The sequence below is a fragment of the Triticum urartu genome, chromosome 5 (genome assembly GCF_003073215.2).
Source record: "Triticum urartu cultivar G1812 chromosome 5, Tu2.1, whole genome shotgun sequence".
Classification (NCBI taxonomy): Eukaryota; Viridiplantae; Streptophyta; class Magnoliopsida; order Poales; family Poaceae; genus Triticum; species Triticum urartu.
In genome coordinates, this window is record NC_053026.1 from 174,431,441 (window position 1) to 174,451,375 (window position 19,935).

Below are 19,935 nucleotides of genomic sequence, written 5' to 3' on the forward strand. Positions count from 1 at the left end.
CTAGCGTGGTAGGCTAGCAGATGACAAGAACTCTGCTTCCAAGCTATAGCGTCGTTGGCTACCTCCTGGCCATACGGACGATTGCCGAGAAGATCTACTCCTTCGAGTCAACGGCCTTGCTTGCATCTGTTCTCCATTTCTCGGATCAGGCTGAGATGAGTTCATCCGTTTTGTCCGTAGAGTCTGCAGTTCCGTCTCCACCTGTTTCATGGTTGGTCTTTCTTCACCGTGTAGCCTCAAGCACCGCTCTGCAAGAGAGGCGACACTGTTGATCTCTTCCTCGGTTGCTTCCTCAAGGACCTAGGAATTAACAATACTTGTTATTCTTCCCTCATTGAATTCCTGGAGAAAATAGCTTGACAAGCCCATGATTGTGCCTGATTCACTTGTAAAGACAGGCTTCATTCTAAGGAGCAACTCCACTAGTACCACACCAAAACTGTACACATCGCTCTTCCCATTCAGCTGTCTGGTATGGAAATACTCTGGATCTAAGTACCCAAATGTACCTTGCACATTCGTGACAATGTGTGTTTGATCGATTGGAACCAATCTGGAAGCGCCAAAATCAGAAACTTTAGCTGTGTAGTTCACATCCAAGAGTATATTTGAGGACTTCACGTCACGATGGAAGATTGATATTGAAGCTGAAGAGTGGAGATAAGATAGAGCCCCTGCTGTTTCTACGGCAATCCTTAAGTAATCACCCCAAGACAAAGAAAGGCCAATGCTTGAATCGGCATGAATAACCTGAGACAGTGAGCCACTGGATACATAGTCATACACCAACAGTGGAACCTCGGTTTCGAGACAACATCCAAAGAGCTTCACGATATTTCTGTGATTTATCTGAGAGAGGACTGCGACTTCATTGATGAATTGACTGATCTCACACTGCACAATGGTCTTAGACTTTTTTATTGCAACGACATGCTGATCAGATAATATGCCTTTGTAAACCATGCCATGGCCCCCACGGCCGATGAAACGTGTAGGATCAAAGTTGTTTGTTGCCTTCTCCAGCTCTTCTAGCAAGAAAATTTTAGTATCCTCATTTGCGGTTTCATCAGATGATATCAATGTTTCTAGGAGAAGACCTTGGTTCTTCCGGAAATAAATCTTCCGTAGTTCCTTTTGAACATTTCTTTTCCAACTATGAATGACAAGTGCTGCACTAAAGCTCAGAAGTATAATGCCACAACCACAGCATAACCCAATAATTATACCTGCAGGCATTAAGCTGTTTTAAGTTTCTCTTCTACCTTGTCTATCATTAAAAAAATGTAACAATAATATAGTCTTACCATAGAATAGAGGCCGTTGTTTTGTCCTGCCACAGTGGAAGCTTCCTAATGTGTTAATGCAGAACTCTTCACAAATGTTGGGTTGAATGTCGCATTCATTGATATTTGAAATTAACAATAATATATGGAAGTTACATCATCATTCAGTTAACATGAAGCCGTACACCAGCCAATTAAATGAAACATACACGAATAATAAAACAAACTAGAAATAGCACCAAAAAATCACTGTCTACCAATAACATGCAATATATTCGTGTGAATTGCAGAAAACCACCAGCCAATTAAATGACATGAAGCCGTACACCAGCCAATTAAATGAAACATACACAAATAATAAAACAAACTAGAAATAGCAACAAAAAAAATCATTGTCTAACAATAACATTACTGCCTAGGTTTGCAGAAAACACCAGTTTACGAATTTGGGACAAAAACCACTGATTCTCAGCCTAATCTTTTGCAAAAAAAATACTAATTGATGGCTTAGGCCATTTTAACCGTCATTATGACACGTGGGCCCGCATTTGATGACGTGGCGTAACAGAGACATTAGACTGGTCATTTTTCAAAAAAATACCTCCTTCCTACCCATCCACGGGGTAGAAATCATATATTTGACCTGAGGGCGAAATCAAATCACAAAATGACCTGCTCTCGAAAAAATTTCACTCTGCTGACCCTTTCGTGTGGCGCCCGACAGTTAGGCGCCACACACCACTATGCAGCGCCTCTGCCTTAGGCGTCGCACCTCCTGCCAGCGTGGCAGCCCTGGTTGGGTTGCGGCCCCACAGACAGCAGTGCAGCGCCCAAGGGATAGGCGCCACACTGTGTAATGTGCAGCGCCCAAGCCATAGGCGTTGCACATTGACTTAAGCCGCATCGGGCCAGCCCCTCCCAGCAGTTCTTCCCCCTCTGAGCAGTTGCTCTGTTTACAGAGAGCGGTGGCAGTGGCGCTCCCTTCGGATCCCCCCCACACCCCTCTCAGATCTGAAGTTTTGAGGCCCGGATTCGATCTCCAGTCCCTCCTACTAGGTAAACTCCTCCGTTCCCTTTCTTTTCCTCCGTAAATGCGTTGCAATTTTAGGGATTTGCCCAAGATTAGGTGGAACCTTTGATTTGCTTGGTTTGGATCTTTGTTTGCCCAAGATTAGGTGGAACCTTTGACCCCCCCCCCCACACTATATGATTCTTGTTAGTGAAACCTAGATTGTAATTTTTTTAGATATATATGAGATGCCTAGTTTTGTAGATAATTATGAGATGTTGAGTGTTGTAGCTATATGTGAGATGTTGAATTTTTTTAGATATATATTAAATGTTGAGTTTATTTGAAATATGAGATGTTGATTTACTTGAACACATATGACATACTAGATATATATGAGAATTTACAATCATTTATTCATTGTGTGAGAAGGAGATGTTGAGATTCTTGTAGATGAATACATATGAGATGTTTAGATGAACACATATGAAATGTTGAGTGTTTACCGATATTTGAGATGAACTCATATATGTTTATTGTTTGAAATTTGTAAGGATGGTTTGGCTTCTCGACGATGTCTACGACACGAAACACCGGGCCTACATGATGCGTGAGAAGGAGATGGTAATAACGAGTAATCTAAATATTTTGCCTTAAGTTGAAATTTACATGCCCTAAGATTTGTCATTACTTGTTTTTTGCAGAAGCTTGAACCTTTGAAGATTCGGTATCACGGGGTCTCTGGTCCTGCCATGCCTTATGATGAGCGGTACACACTGTACATCAAGCAGGCAGGACTACTCCCGTGGATTCAGTTGGTCAGCCGGTCCACGCCGAATCTGAACGCTCCACTGGTGTCCGCTCTTGCTGATCGGTGGAGGCCTGAGACGCATAGTTTCCATCTTCGGACTGGGGAGATGACTGTGACGCTCGAGGATGTCTCGTTGATCACCGGTCTTGCTATCGACGGGATGCCTCTCTGTATGAGCACCGATTCTGATGGGTGGCGCGAGCAGATGATTGCTCTTATCGGTATGGCTCCTACCGAGGCTGAGGCTGATGTAGAGGAGGGAGAAGAGAAGAAGAAGAAGGAAAGGAAAGCAGCCGGAGCTGCTTTCACGTGGATTCAAACTCACTTTGCGACGTGCCCTCCGGATGCCACTGATGACGTGATCCAGACACATGCTCGTGTCTACATGCGGTATGTTGTGTCGAGGACTTTGTTTCCTGACTCCACTGGCAAGAACGCTCCATGGATGTGGTTGAAGGCGTTGACCGTCCTCGATAGCAAATGGAGCTGGGGTTCAGCGACTCTTGCCTACTTGTACCGACAGGTAGTTGGTCTGTTTTGTGATCAACTCATTTCTTCATTAGCAATGCAAGCTTGCTGTCAAGTTAACATTGTTTTTCTTTCATATGCAGCTGGACGATGCGTGTTGCAGGATCACAGATAGTGCAGGCATTGGTGGTAATATGCTTCTACTTTCTGTATGGAGCTGGGAGTGTCTGCCTGTTGGACGCCCGAAGAGCGTCAGGTTTAATCCTTGGTATGAAGATGAAGATGACGAATTACGGCGCCCCACTTGGGCTTACAAGTGGGATGTGGTTTCCGAGATGACGAACGATGTCAATCTCATGTACCAGAAGTACGTTGCCGAGTTGGACACGATTACGCCTGAGCAGGTAACGAGGTCATTACTTCAGTCATTTCTCATGTTTGCCTGAAAAAAATTCACCAATTTTGCATTGTTGCCCTATTTCATAGGTGGAATGGCAGGCATATGGCGCCAATGACAGACTTGGGTACACCCCGGAGTTTACCATCAACCCGATGTGCTTGCGGGATAGGGATCTCTGGCGTATGCGGTGCCCACTGATATGCAACTGGGCTGTTGAGTTTCATTTGCCACATCGCGTGTGTCGTCAGTTTGGTCTGTTCCAGCCTCACCCGCCAGAATGGGTGGATACGGACAAAGCACTTCATAGGTAAGATAGCATGAACCGTATTGACTAAGCATCGTCACTCCTTGATTTTGCTAATGTTTGGTTTTGTACCATGCAGGTTGGACAGGAGAAGGCAGCGGAAGATAAAGGATTGGGACAAGCATCATGCTTCGTATGTTACCCGCTTCCAGCTTTGTGTGGAGGAAGCTCGTAGCAGTGCACGCGCCAAGCTTAGTGAGCATAGTCCACTTGCTTTTGATAACTACATACGATGGCTTCTTGAAAATACTCGAGTTGAGATATGCCCGCCGGCATATAGTGAGGATATTCTTGAAGAACCCGTAAACTTTGAGGATCTATCAAAGGGGAAGTACAACAGAGATGTCAGGGTAGGGCACGGAGTCCCTGCTGTTCCGGTGATTAACTATGTGGTAAAGTGTTTCTTCTTTACTTTCCCGTTGGCCGTATTACACATGTTTGAATGGCTAACGTGTTCATTCTTTCTCATCCGCAGCGCACCGAGATCAAGAAAGCAGCTGATGAGAGCCAGTCTATTCTGGAGGAAACACCGGTTGGAAAAGGCAATGATGATGGTCCACTACGAGCATTCCTCAAGGTACAAATCGCATTCACTATGAGAGGTAGTCTATGTTGGGGAGTTTCATATCTTCCACACTGCACCGAGATCAAGAAAGCAGCTGATGAGAGCCAGTCTATTCTGGAGGAACACCGGTTGGAAAAGGCAATGATGATGGTCCACTACGAGCATTCCTCAAGGTACAATCGCATTCACTATGAGAGGTAGTCTATGTTGGGGAGTTTCATACCTTCCACACTTGTTCATTTTACAGCGTCAGGCCAGGAAGTTAAGGGCGGTTATCGATCTTCTCGGTTGCTGTGATCCCGAAATTGACGAACCATCTGCTCTAGGTCGGGTACACCATCAGACCCTCATCTCTCCAGAGGGACGATGTGAGTTCTCATATGCTTATCAGGATGATGAGGTGCGGTCACCCAAGAGGTATGACTAATCCTTTATATGTGAATTCTCACTTGATTACGACGTCGGTCTCACCATATTGTTTTGATTGTGTGATAGGGCGATGAGCTTGATGATGACATGACTTTGGCGGACGCTCAAACTTCGATCCATATGTGTTCAAGCCTAGGCAGCCCAGACGCCGGTACACGCCAACGACTTTGACACAGAGGCAACCCAAAGGTGTCGTAGGGACCTCACGGATGGCTAGCTTGGATCATGAGGCGGAGGAGGAGGCGGAGGAGAAGTGCAGGAAGAGGAGGCTCGTCCATCCAGGAAGAGAAGATTGCCTGTAGGCGTGGCACCAGGCAACGCGCGGAAGGCATTAGTGTTTGTTACTATGGAAGTGCTCTCTTGTAGCCGTTTCGTTAGGTTGATGAACTTGTTGGGTTATGTTATATGTTGGTGAACTCTTACTATTGTGGTATTTGTGTTCCTAAATGATGTGATGTTCACATTTATTAGTTGTCTTTGTTCAGTATTTGTCCTAAATGATGTTGTCTTTGTTCAGTTGAATTGTTCAGATATTTATATTTTCCAAAATGGAATCTGTTTCTGCAGTTTGGCAGTAACAACACTGCAGCGCCTGACAGTCAGGCGCTGCACTGGTACTATGCAGCGCCAAAGCCCTAGGCGCTGCACCTCACAGTGCAGCGCCCAGTCGTCAGGCGCTGCACATTACATGCAGCGCCCCTCCCTTAGGCGCTGCAGACATGACTTAGCATTCGGGTGCAAAAGCTCCTGGAATGCTTCTGTTGCTCTGGACATGTCCAGCAGTGCAGCGCCTAAGGGAAGCCCGTGCGCGCCTGCATAGAACCAGGAGAGCAACAGAAGCTTCCAGATGTTTTTGCCCGAAAATTGCTAAGTTGAGTCTGGCAACGCCCTACAGGGAGGGCGCTGCACTGTAATGTGCAGCGCCTCGGCCTTAGGCGCTGCACTATCTGCTGTTTTCATATACAAAGTGATTTTTTATGTTTTGTGATTCACATAGATGCACATATCATATCCAAATCACATGTAGTAGTCCAAATCACATACTCATACACACATAGCAATAGAGTTGTCCAATCAGATAGTCATACACAAACATTTAGCCAAAAAGACATAGTCATTTACGTCTCATATCACATAGTAGCACACATTTTGGTTCATAGAAAAGGTCATGGTCCTTGTCCCTTCTTCTTCCTCTCTTCTACACAATGCAAAATGACAACACAAGCATTGAGCCGAAAGAACAAGATCATAGTAAGTCACATACGGCAATGGTCCATTGAGCCAAGTGAACATTCCTCCACCACGGCCGCCGCCAAGGCCAAGATCACCACCACTGCCTCTACCACCACCACGGCCTAGACCACCACCACGGCCTCTACCGCCACCGTGGCCTCTACCGCCACCACGGCCTAGACCACCACCACGGCCTCTGCCACCACCACGGCCAAGACCATCACCACGGCCTAGGCCTTCACCACGGCCAAGACCATCACCACGGCCTAGGCCTTCACCACGGCCTCTACCACCACCACCACGGCCTAGACCATCACCACGGCCTAGGCCTTCACCACGGCCAAGACCATCCCCACGGCCTAGGCCATCACCACGGCCTCTACCACCACCACGACCTCTTTGTTGCCTAGTGCCTCGTTGGCTTGTTTGACTTGGTTGGCTACTCCTTGGTTGACTTGGTTGGCTATCATTTGCTTGGCTTGTGCTTGCATCATTTTTCTTTGATCTTTTTCTTGATTTGGGACAAGTTCTTGTGTTGTGTCCCCCATGACTGCAGTCCCCACAATGGGATTGCTCACGAGGCTCTTGGAATTGGCCGGTGCCGTATTCTCCACCGCCACCACGGCCCCATCCGTCCATGTCACCTCTAAGATGCTTTGTCTTACGTCTTCCCCGTCTAACGACCTTCAATTCCGGGTCCGGCCATAGTTGAACTCCATGATACTCCGGCCATTGTGATTGGTCCAAGTATGGCTGAAACCGGGGAGCCCATGTATTCTTTACCGTCATGATTGAGAACTCGGACTCCCTCACGGTAAGAGGGTGATTGACGTCCACATTCCTAACATGGGCTGCATTTAACAAGTGCGAGCATGGGAGATGAAGCAACGATGGCCTCATGCAGCTGCAATCACACTGTGTTAGGGAGACCTTGAAAGCGCGGCCTCCGTGTTGGTGGCCATCGTTTGTGGTTCCTCCAGGCTCTTTCACCTCATACTTCCACTCGTTGTCGTCATATAGTACAGCTTCTTCGGAGTCTGCCTTTCGTGATTGAAAGTCCAACCATTCTTCAACCTTTGGTGGGAAATAGTACTTGTGCTTATCCTTGTTCTCACCAGCAATCTGCTTATCCGTCTCCATTGAATACTTCAAAAAGTATCCATTCATCTTGTCAAATGTGTATTGAACTATTGCCGTCACGGGTAATGCACGTACACCCTTGAGCACCTTATTGAAGCATTCTGCCATATTGCTTGTCATTTGACCGTACCTCCGGCCATCTTCATCGAAAGCACGTGCCCACATATTCCTTTCGACAATGTTCTTAGTGAGAAATTCATGACCACCGGGGTCAAGTTTCTTGTGTCTGAGCAATGCATTGAACAATGTGGCAAACCGCTTGTTGGTGAAAGCGAGACAACAATCTTGAAGATCATCGGCCAACTCCTTGATACCACATGCCCTATAGAAGTTTGCACAAAAGTGCCTCATGCACCATCGATGGTGCAACTTTCTATGTCCGGGAATGTCAGCCACCACCGCATTGAGAATTCCTGGATGGCGATCCGATATGACACAAATTTCCCTTTCAGCCGGTAATACCCTTGTTCTCAATTGACGCAAGAACCACTCCCGGTTATCATTGTTCTCCACCTCAACCAAAGCGAAAGCCAAAGGCAACACCCGGTTATTGGCATCACTTGCTATTGCAACCAATAAAGTGCCCTTGTATTGTCCGGTCAAGAACGTGCCATCAATGGCGATGACGGGCCGACAATGCTCAAAAGCCCTCATGCATTGCTCAAAGGCCCAAAATGCACGGCCAAATACTCGGACGGTCCTCCCGTTGTGAATCAATGTTTGGTGCCCATGAGGCTCAACCACGTGAACCATGCCTGGGTTTGTGCTGGCCATAGCTAACAACAACCTAGGGAGTCGGTTGTATGCTTTCTCCCAATTGCCATACAACATCTTGAATGCGGCTTGCTTTGCCTTCCATGCCTTGCCGTACTTCACCTTGTAATGAAAGATGGCTTTCACAAGGTCAATGACACTCTTGATGCTCATTGTTGGAAGTGTGGATATTTGGTTGGAAAGTCTATAAGCGATGAACTCGGACGTGAGTTGTCTGTGTTGTTGGTACACAAACTTGCCATCCGCATTCTTGTGCCGGCACATGTGATTTGGTAGACAACTCACTATGCGCCAAGTGGGACCTCCTTTCCATGGCCTTGCACGCACAATCCATGGACAACTTGGCACTTCACATTTGACCGTGTAACGCACATTGACGTCCGAGTTGGCCACTTTATGTGGACGATAATGCGTAACCGAGTAGTTGTCGAGCCACATCTTCAATTCCAAGAAGGATTGAAACTCACAACCGGGATATATCCCGTTCTTGCCGTCTTCCAAATCACGGTGAGAACTTGGCCTAGCTCCAAGAGATATGCATTTGCCACCATCCACAACGGCTTCATCCGCGAGACTAAGATCCTTGAACAATGGTGTCTTGTGATCCCGCCCGAATACCTTCTTGAATGCTTGGGCCTCCTTCGGTGTGAACCCCTCCTCATCAACTTCTTCATCGGGACCATCGTCATCCGAGTCCGATGCATATGCACGGGAAAAAGGGATGGATTGGTCCATTGTCTCTTGCACATGATATTGGTCGAGATCACCCACATTGTTGTCATGGAGATCAACTTCGTTGTCATCCTCCTCGTACTCATCATTCTCCTCTTCAAAACCTTCATTTTGGTTGTTTGGAGTCGGGCTCAATGTTGGCCAATCTTGTTGCGTGAAATGAGGTTCACTCATTTGATCTTGGTTCATGGGTGGTGGAGTGCTAGCAACCAACGGGGAGGGGTTCCGGTTCAAGTCCAAATTCAAAGTAGACTCAAGCTTCTTGGAGGCAAATAACTCAAGAGCCTTGTCTAGAGATTCGGCAACCGTCTCCTTGTATGCAACCCAACGTTGCTCGGAGTTCACACGCATTGTCTTTCAACGGATGTGCATTCCAAAACCAACATTATGCCTTCCCACGAACTCAACAACGTCACTTGGGTCCATCCAATTCAAATCCTTCCTCACTTGGTCCAAGAGCTCCGCATAGCTTGGACTACTCTCAAACACCATGTCAAGCTCATCCGGGTCCGGCTCAACATTGCCTTTCAAAAAGGCCTCTTTATCCACATGATGAACATAAACACATGTTCTCCCCATCCCTACAATAATAAAAAACACACATATATCAAGTAAGTACTTAACAAAAAATATTTGCACAAAATACATATGCCATAACATATATATGAATTAATAACCCTAACCCCCACTTAACAATAACCACAACCCTAACCATAGCATAACCCTAACACCAACATCAAACACACATAACTCTAACCCTAGCATACTATGAAATCCTAACCAACCCAAATTAGCAAAGAAACATAACATGATTCAATACAAATTTGCAAATCCAAGCCAAAACTAGGGTTTCCCCAAAGTAGCAAGATTTGAGCAAATGTGACAATTCCTATGGATGAAAACGAGGGGATCGAAAGAGATTACCTTAAGGGAGGGGTTGGCTTCGAAATCCACGGTCAAATACTTCGGATTTGCAAGATTTGAGAAGGATTTGAGAGGGGGGGGGAGAGGGGAAGAGAGGAGGGGCGCAAGGCTAAGGGTTTGTGTGGGGTGGGGTGTGTGGGGTGGGGGTGGGATGGGAGAGAGGGTGGGGCCAGCCTAAGTGGAACACAGACTGTGCAGCGCCCAAGAGCTAGGCGCTGCACATTACAAGTGTGGCGCCTAAGCCTGAGGCGCTGCAGTACTGTCTGTGGGGCCGCAACTGGACCAGGGCTGCCACGCTGGCACAAGGTGTGACGCTCAAGAAAGAGGTGCTGCATAGTAGTGTGTGACGCCCAGCTGTCAGGCGCCACATGAAAGGGTCAGCAGAGTGAAATTTTTTCGGAACAAGATCAGGTTGTGATTTGATTTGGACCTCGGGTCAAATATGTGATTTCTGCCCATCCACCGTAGTTGTGGACCTCGCTGTCGCGCGCACGGGCTGGTCATGGCGGATTCTAACAACGCGGCCATGGATCGACCGTGGTCCCCGGCGTCATGGATCTGGTGACCTTTGCCAGTAGTAGCCCTGGATCCGGCAAACTTTGCGGCTAGATGGCTGGCGGCTTCCTCTGGTGGCTCGACCATAAGCTGAGGACGACGGACGCCGAAACTCTGGCAGCTGAGGGAGACGGACCCCGGACCTCTGCTGCACGCTGGACATGGCAAAGTTCGCTAGATAGAAGAGGAGGTGTGACCTCGACGCCGGGCCGGGGATGTGGAGCAGCTGCTCCGTCTGGGCTACCCGGACTGCGCGCTACTCCGCGCCGAGTAGGTCATCCGAGAGCGGCGGGAGGTGGCGGGGGGCTCGTCTACGTAGCCACCCGATGCGGGGACCTGCCGGAGCTGCAGGAGGCCCGCGCCCTCCTGGCCGCTAATTTTGGCAGGGGCTTCGCGTCCGCCCCGCCGCCAAGTCGGGTTGCCGCCGCGCCTCGGGCCCAGCCTCTGGCACCCTTGCTCGGCGTCTGCGAGCCACGGCCGTGCCCTCTGCTCATTGAACTGCGGCTGTGCCCTCTGCTCCTGTTCCGGCGACGGGACCCATCACCCATTGCCATGTTGCTGCTCTGCTCGGGGGTTGATTGCTTTTTGTTTTTTGATAGAAGGGTGTCCCTCTAAAATTACAGGGACTGTTTTGTAAACCTTGAAATCCCCTCATCTAATGCAGTATACCGCGAAACGTTACGCCACATCATCAAATGCAGGACCCACATGTCACAATGAAGGTTACAATGGCCTAAGCCACCAATCAGTGTTTTTTGCAAAAGATTAGGCCGAGAATCAGTGGTTTTTGAACCAAATTCGTATACCGGTGTTTTCTACAAATCTAGGCTTCAATGTGGTGATTTCTGCAATTTGAGTATTCCAATAAAACACTGCTTCTAATACATCTGTACAACTTTATTTTAAAGAGTTTGGAAATACTCCTAGCTAGTAACAATGGTGGAGTTAGGACCGTGACCGTGAAGAGGGAAAGGATGGAGGGATTACCTTCACAACCACTTTGGATGTACGGATTTCCTTGGAACCCATCTGAGCATTTGCAGCGGTAACCAGCATAGACTCTGGAGCCGCTTGGTTCTCAGCCATATATCGCCACGCCAAAGCTGTGGCGGGCCACACTTTTCTAGGCTGGTGTTTGGTTCTGCATGCAGGTTTGGCTCGCCATAGTGCGAAAGAGCTTCTGCAGCAAAGATTCTCGCCAAATGTGTGGCGTTCGTTTAGCCCGCCACACTTTCTGTGGCGTGCCACGGGTGTGGCTAGCACCTCAACTTAGGCGTGGCCATTTTAGTTCCCAACCAAACAGGCCCTCTATCAACAGAATCATTGTCCTTAACAGTTACTTCCACACACTTGCTGTTGATACTCAAGCAAGCATATTCAAACTTACTCTGTTGGGCTTCTGCACAACTGAGATTAGAAGCAAACCATTGCACAGAGGAGAATGGCCCAGAAGGAATAGGAAAGAGAAAAATTTCAGATATGACAGATCTCCCTTGTTGGTTGGGATTGGTGATGTTAATGGTCCCTTCTTCAATATATATATCGAAGACCTGGGCATTCCCCAGCATGAGAGCAGGTGATGACGTCAGATTTGCGCAGTTGAGCTGGAACTGTTCACTTGCAAAGCAACCCTCTTCTATGCCGAATGGGAATTGCACACTAGTCTTACCACAGAAACGGGTGCAACGTGCCCAGCACTGAATTGGATTATACCCTAATTTGATGAGCCAAAAGTTAGCATGTATCAATGGCCAAAATACTTAATAGTTGTACGTTTGGTCGCTAGATTAGGAAAAGAGGAGTTACCTCTGTCGTTGGGCTTGGAGCAACCACCTGGAATGTAGGGGTTACCTGTATAGTCAGTCCTGCACATGCAGCTGTAGCCATGGCTTCCTGTTGTACTGTCAATGCACATGGCATGCTCGCTGATACAGGCATACTTTGCCATGTTTTTCTTCCCAGCAGCACAGTTGGATTGGTCAACTATCTGCCACGATAGCAGAAAGCCACTCGGTCAATCATTTGTTATGCTGATTCTCTCCCACAGTTGAGAGGTCTGGTTGGGGCGTGCATCAATGTTGCTTTTGCTTTGGTTATAGACAAATCTGAACTGAAAACTGCGGTCACTGTCCACATCAACACGACAGCATCCGGAGGTATTTTTACAGTTCTGCATAGCCACCATCTCTGGGATTCTTGGGTCCAAGCACACGGTGCTGCATATTAACATGGTGGCATTGTTTCCGATAGAGTATACCTCCAGGTCACAGCCGGTAATGTTAAGAGCAATGGACCCAAGAGAGAATGACTTCCCAGGCAATTCGAAAGGCAAGTTGTAGACACTAACACCAGATTTCATGGGGATGGTATGCGAGAACGAGGCATGGATCAAGTTTGAACTAAAAAGAGGATTGCCGAATTTGATCACCTCGGTGATGCCGTCGCGCAAGAAAAGCCTGGACGGCTGAGTGGTGTCGTTGCAAGTGAGGTTGAAGTCAGGACCACGGGAGCACCTGGATCCGATGCCGAAGGGATAGGCAAAGCTCAGATTGCCGCAGCTCGACGGGCAACCATAAAGTGTGGTACTGGCACGGGATGGTTGCGCCCAGTTCCCCTCAGGGCTCGGCTGGCTTGTTACAGCTCTGGACTCCGGAGCTATTGGCATTCCTTGTGACCAGATTACCAGCAGAGCGAACATCATCGGCAAGATGCCCATGATCAATCTACAGTCTACACTACATCCTGGACTATAGGGAAAATCAGGTCAGGCAGCAGTGCCTTCTCTTCAAGGTACCACTTTCATGGCTGCCTTCCTAGTGCAATATATATCAGTGGTGACCCAAGGATGACTGGAACATGATTCGTGTGCATGTGGATGTGGATGCGGTGTGTTTTGATGGCATGTGAAAGCAGATAATCATGACCGTCTGTACATGCCCATGTGGATGTGGCAGCGGTGTGTTCAATACAATGTGAAGAAGATGACCATGAGCTCGTATGCCGTGCCGCGGGAAGACCTCAGCAAGTCAGTCCAAGTGGCATTCTATGGCCATTCCTAACAAAACCACGTTGCACATTTCCCTTGTGGATTTTGTGGGTTTCCAAAGGTTTGCTCTACACAAAGAGAGGAAAATCTAATTCGTGCCAAACATTTTTTTTGGAAAAGGGATTCGTGCCAAACATAGAGTGGAAACAAATGAACATGCAGAATTAAAGCACGAAAGTGGCGAACCTCACAAAAAACTTACCATTAGGAGAATGCAGAACTGTGCCGTGCGACTGGTTGGGAATGCCATCGTCAGTCTCCACTGATAGCTTGCAACCGAGCTAAGTGAATCCATCACCAAGAGAACAGACAGTAGTAAAAATTCTGAACAGACATGCCCATGTGGATGTGACAGTGCTGTACTGGATATAATGTGAAGGAGATGACCATGAATGTTGACTTACCTCCTACGCGGTGCTGCAGGAAGACCTCGGAAAGTTGGTCCATTAAAGGGGGCGGCCAAAGTTGAGAGGAAACAAGTGAGCACGCAGAATTACAGCATGAAAAATGGGGAAGCACACAAGAAACTCAACAGCCGTAGGGCATCAGGAGAACGCGGAATCATATCATGCAACCTGTTGTGAATGCCATCCTGCAAGTCAACAATGGCGGTCGGCTAGCAAGCTTCAGCCCCCACCTAGACCTGGTGGAGGCAACCTACCTGATGTATACTAGCTTCCAACTGAGCTACTCCCTCCGTCCTTCAAAGAGTATACTTCCAACTTTGTTAGAGAGTCAAACTATCTCAAAATTTGATCGAGTTTGTGCAAAAATATATCAATATTTGTAAAACCAAATTGAAGTATGATGAAAATATATTTTATCATGAATCTAATGCTACTAATTTGATGGCATAAATATTGGTGTACTATTATATGAATATAATCAAATATAAATTTTTTTGATTTTCCAACAAAATTGAAAGTACACTCTTTCAAGGACGGAGGGAGTAGGTGACAGTAACTGAATCCATCACCAACATTAGCTAGTGGTTGGTTAACTGAACTGCTGGAACACTTCTGCTTCGGTAGACCCCCCTAAACACATGGACGGTTTAGATTATCCGATACCTCTTTGTTAGTAAAGGCAAGATGGCCGTATCGGTAAAAGTAACCCGCATGTGCCCTACATATACGTATTCTTACGTCCGGACCGTGAGGCGTTTTTTTTTTCATCCGCGGTGGGTGATGCGATTTGTTCTTTTACGGCAGCGCGAACCTCGATTTGTTTTTTGAGAAAGTCAAAAAAAAAAGCTGGCCCATGCAGAGTCGAACTAGCGACTTCTTACTCAAGTGCGCAGCGCGAAGCTCGATTTGTTTTTTGAGAAAGTCAAAAAAAAAAAAAGCTGGCCCATGCTAGCGACTTCTTACTCAAGTGCGCATTAGCAAATGTGAGATAGCCACTATGGCCCGCGTACACTTTATAATGAATTCTAGGTCTTTTGTCTTTCATTGCGGGGTAGCCGTGATTTTTTCTAAATTTCCGTCTGCACCGTAGCTGCGATATTTGTGTTGTGTGGCACGCGTGATGGTTCAACGCGACCGGACGACAATCACGGCTGCATCCTGGCCCCGCATTCCCACCGATGCGGCGCCTTCCAACCTCTTGCCGTCGCAGCCCCCGTCTATAAAAAGCCGGGGCCAGCCAGCCGTCAAACGTCACCCCTTCCTCCTCCTCAGTCCCCCGTCGCCTCGGTTTTCCACCGTCGCCCATCTGATATTGGCGACAACTGATTTTGGCCGTCGACTCTCTCGTGGCTGCAGGCGGAGTTGAGCCACTTCGGGTTGCTCGCTCCACCATCGGCGTGGTTGCCGAAGGATTGGCACATCACCACCGACGGATACGTGATGTTGGGGCCCGGCGCAACACCGGATCTGCTCCACTCCCACACAAAAATGAACGAATTCTAACGCCGAGCACGTTGCAACATGTCCGGAGTGTTTTTAGGTTTTTTCACCGAGAAAACCGTAGAAAATGCATAGAATGTCATAAATGAACGAAACTTGGCATGCATGCTGGCCATGTTGATGCCATTGTGTGGAAACAATTTGGGTACGTTTGGTGAAGTTGAAAAAACATGCTTCGAGACTTGTCCTACCGACAGACCCCAATTGTCCCAGTTGAACATGGTGTATTTGTTGCCATGCACAAAATGACATCAAAATTTTCCACCATGTGGGCATGCCCATGGCAGCCCTCCACGCAAAAATTGAATGAATTCGGATGGCGAACACACGTTGTGTCACGTCCGCCCTGTGTTTTAGGGGTTTTTCACTGGGAAAACCCGTAGAAAATGCATAGAATGCTAGAAATGGACAAAAGTTGGCATGCCCGCTGGCCAGGTGATGCAAATGTGTGGAAAAATTGGTTATGTTAGGTTGAGGTGAAAAAAGTGTTGTGAGACTTGCCCTAGTGGCCGACAACACGCATCACATCCGACCTGTGTTTTAGGATTTTTTTTTCACCTTGAAAACCTTAGAAAATGCACGAATTGTCGGAAACCAATGAAACTTGGCATGCGTGCTTGCCATTATGTTTCCATTGTGTGAAAAAAAATCTAGTCCGTTTGCTGGACGTGAAAAAAAAGTGCTTCGAGACTTGCCATACGAGATACCTGAAAGGTCCAAGTTGTACATGGTGTGTTTGGTGCCATGCATAAACTGACATAAAATTTTGCCAGCGGGCGGGCATGCCCATGGTAGCTCTCCACACAAAATTTGGACGAATTCGGACATCGAACACACGTTGCGTCATGTCCGGCCCGTGTTAAGGGTTTTTTCTCCAGGAAAACCCTAGAAAATGTGTGAAATGTCGGAAAACAACGAAACTTGGGATGCATGCTTTCCATGGTGTTGCCTTTGTGGTGGAAAAAAATTGGGTATGTTTGGTGGAGGTGAAAAAAAAGTGCTTCGAGACTTGCCCTACCGGCAGACCCGAAAGGTCCTGGTTGAACATGGTGTATTTGTTGCCATGCACAAAATGACACCAAATTTTGGGAGCATGTAGATTGTTATTAATTTGTGTTCAACATCAATTGTTGTGAATTTATTAACAAATCTAGAATAAGTGTTCAAGTTTATAAAGTTTTCATACACAATTTTAAATTCTAAAACTGTTCACAAATTTCAAGAAATGGTTAGGATATAAGAAAATGTTAATTTTGATGATAATGATGAAAATTGCAAATGACCGAAGCATTTAAATTAGTAAAATCTACATTGAAACCACACACTGAGTAGTCGCTGTACGTTTTCGTTCGTTCCTTGAAACACAGCTCATTATTTGTTTTGCGTGTAATTTAATTTTTTTTTCTGAGGACCGACATGGCGACTCATGCGACGAGAACACAGCGTGGAATGGATCATCCATCCATCTCATGCATGCGGACTTTTCCTTCATTGATTTACTGAAACGCGTTCACCTTTTGTATTTGATATTTTTTTTGTTTTATTAACTGTGTGTGTTTAACGTCACGCGCGTGACTCGTTTTGTAACACCGGGACGAGAACGTGTTTTACAAAGAAAAATAAAAAAGAATAAAACCGAAAAATAAAATAGCCAAAGAAAGAATAAACGACTGAGAAGATGGACAACAAAAAGGGTAAAAGAAGTAACTAGCCATCACAAGGTAGCTGTCCTAGTCGGTTACACTGTGTGGAATTAAACTAAGAGGTTGTGAGTACGAATCCTATCACAAGCAATCTTTTTTTGAAGGTTTAAAAAAAAGGAAAACAATGGGCCAGCTCAAGACGGAGGGGCTGTGCGCCGGTTTGTGTACGTATACATAGTTACATACAGCTTGTATATAAAAGTAGATCTACATTACGGTCAAATGACGATACTGTCCTTGTACGGTTTGTGAGATGAATCTATTATATACACAGAAGCTAGCAAACCAGTAGCTCCAATTTATAAATAAGCTTTATTTTTAATCCGTCACGGGCGAAGAGTAACTGAACTCCAAGCTGTTGTTTTCTTAAAGCTGCAATCATGAGCAGAGTAAAAATTCTGAACAACAGGAGGTAAACTACAGACACAAAATCGAGCAACAGAGTTAACAGGTAATGAGCACCCAATTGCAAAAAGGTGATGTGAAACGGTCAGTGCGCGGTAGTACCTGGGGCTACACAGCTAAAGTCAGGGACGAAGCTGCATTGTAGTTACTGGGGTCAATTGACCAATGAATTTGGGAAATCCTTCACTAATTTGCACTAATCACTACTGATTGATAGAAGATGACCCCACTGCCATGGATATGACCCCATCAAACTGTTTTCTCAGCTTGTCTCTGTCTGTATGTAGTTTATCTGCAGCTTTAAAAAAAAGGAAAACAATGGGCCAGCTCAAGACGGAGGGGCTGTGCGCCGGTTTGTGTACGTATACATAGTTACATACAGCTTGTATATAAAAGTAGATCTACATTACGGTCAAATGACGATACTGTCCTTGTACGGTTTGTGAGATGAATCTATTATATACACAGAAGCTAGCAAACCAGTAGCTCCAATTTATAAATAAGCTTTATTTTTAATCCGTCACGGGCGAAGAGTAACTGAACTCCAAGCTGTTGTTTTCTTAAAGCTGCAATCATGAGCAGAGTAAAAATTCTGAACAACAGGAGGTAAACTACAGACACAAAATCGAGCAACAGAGTTAACAGGTAATGAGCACCCAATTGCAAAAAGGTGATGTGAAACGGTCAGTGCGCGGTAGTACCTGGGGCTACACAGCTAAAGTCAGGGACGAAGCTGCATTGTAGTTACTGGGGTCAATTGACCAATGAATTTGGGAAATCCTTCACTAATTTGCACTAATCACTACTGATTGATAGAAGATGACCCCACTGCCATGGATATGACCCCATCAAACTGTTTTCTCAGCTTGTCTCTGGCTAAAGTATGTAAGAATCTTGAGCACAAAGCTGATATCAATCACACCTTGAGTGACTTGAGCACAAAGCTGATGCGGTATGTCCCAACATTCGGTTCCCCAGCGTCATCATTTGCTTAAGCTGCAACCAAGGAGCACAACCAGGGTAAGAACTCTGACTGCTGCAGATAAACTACATACAGACAGAGAATCAGGTAACAGAGTAACAGCTTCGGGGTAACAGTAACAGCGACTGCTGGAAATAAACTACATATACAGACACATAATTATTTACATGAGTGATGTTTTCAACGATTACTTCGGAAAATATTGAAGAATCTGGTGGGTCTGGTACAATGTAGTGCAGGTGATGTGAAAGGGTTAGTACGTGATACCTGGTGCGCCTGGTATTCCAGTGTGGAAAAGGGTTATTGCAGCTAAAGTACGTAAGGAATCTTGAGCACAAAGCTGATGCAGTGTGTCACGTCACATCTTGAGTGCAAAAAAGACTTGAGCACCGAAGCTGATGCGGTATGTCACATCACCGTGCACAGTGTACCACGGATAGCATGTCACGGGTGCCAACTTCAGTTCCCACCATCGTTGTTTGTTTAAGCTGCAACCAAGGAGCACATCTAGGCCAAAAATTCTGACAGTGATGTACCCATGTAACTATACTAGAGAGCACAGAGTAAAAAGTGTCACTGCTAAAAACAAACTATAGACACTGAATCATGTACATCTCAACTCAGGGAATCAAGACGTAAAAACCTCTAACCAGTGGACATGAATTGATAGATTCAGAAGCAAGCAAACTAGTAACTCCAATTGATGGATTCTAAGCTATCTGCGCTAAGTAACAGTAACTGAACTCTATCCCCAATTTCAGCTGTTGTTTGCTTAAAGTTCAACCATGAGCAGAGTAAGAGTTCTGATTGCTGGAGATAAACTGCAGAAATATAATGTGCTAGTGTTAATCTGCTCCCGATGATGATGATGACTCTAGTACATGCCCATGTGGATGTGCACCTGGACGTGGTAGTGGCGTACTTGATACAGCGTGAAGGAGATGACCATGGCCGTGACCTCATACGCCATGCCGCAGGAAGAACACAGCGGGTCGGTCAATTATAGGTGGGCCAGTCATGCTCTGTTCCTGATAAATCACGTCACACATTTCGCTTGCGGATTCCGAATTGTTTGCTTGACACAAGAAAGTTCATGCCAACAAACAGTGGAAACCAAAGTTCATGCCCAACATGGAGAGGAAATTACAGCATGAAAATGGCGAACCACACAAGAAACTCACAAGCAGTACGTCGGGCATCAGGATTCAGGAGTGCTCGTCAGCAGCGGAAGCCGGCTAGTAGCTTTCAGTCCCCACATGGTAAAG

General features: G+C 46.4%; 1 pseudogene; it reads right to left on the minus strand.

Moving 5' to 3' along the window:
* Window positions 1–13,343, minus strand: LOC125506896 (annotated as a pseudogene).
* Between the last annotated feature and the right edge of the window lie 6,592 nt (window positions 13,344–19,935).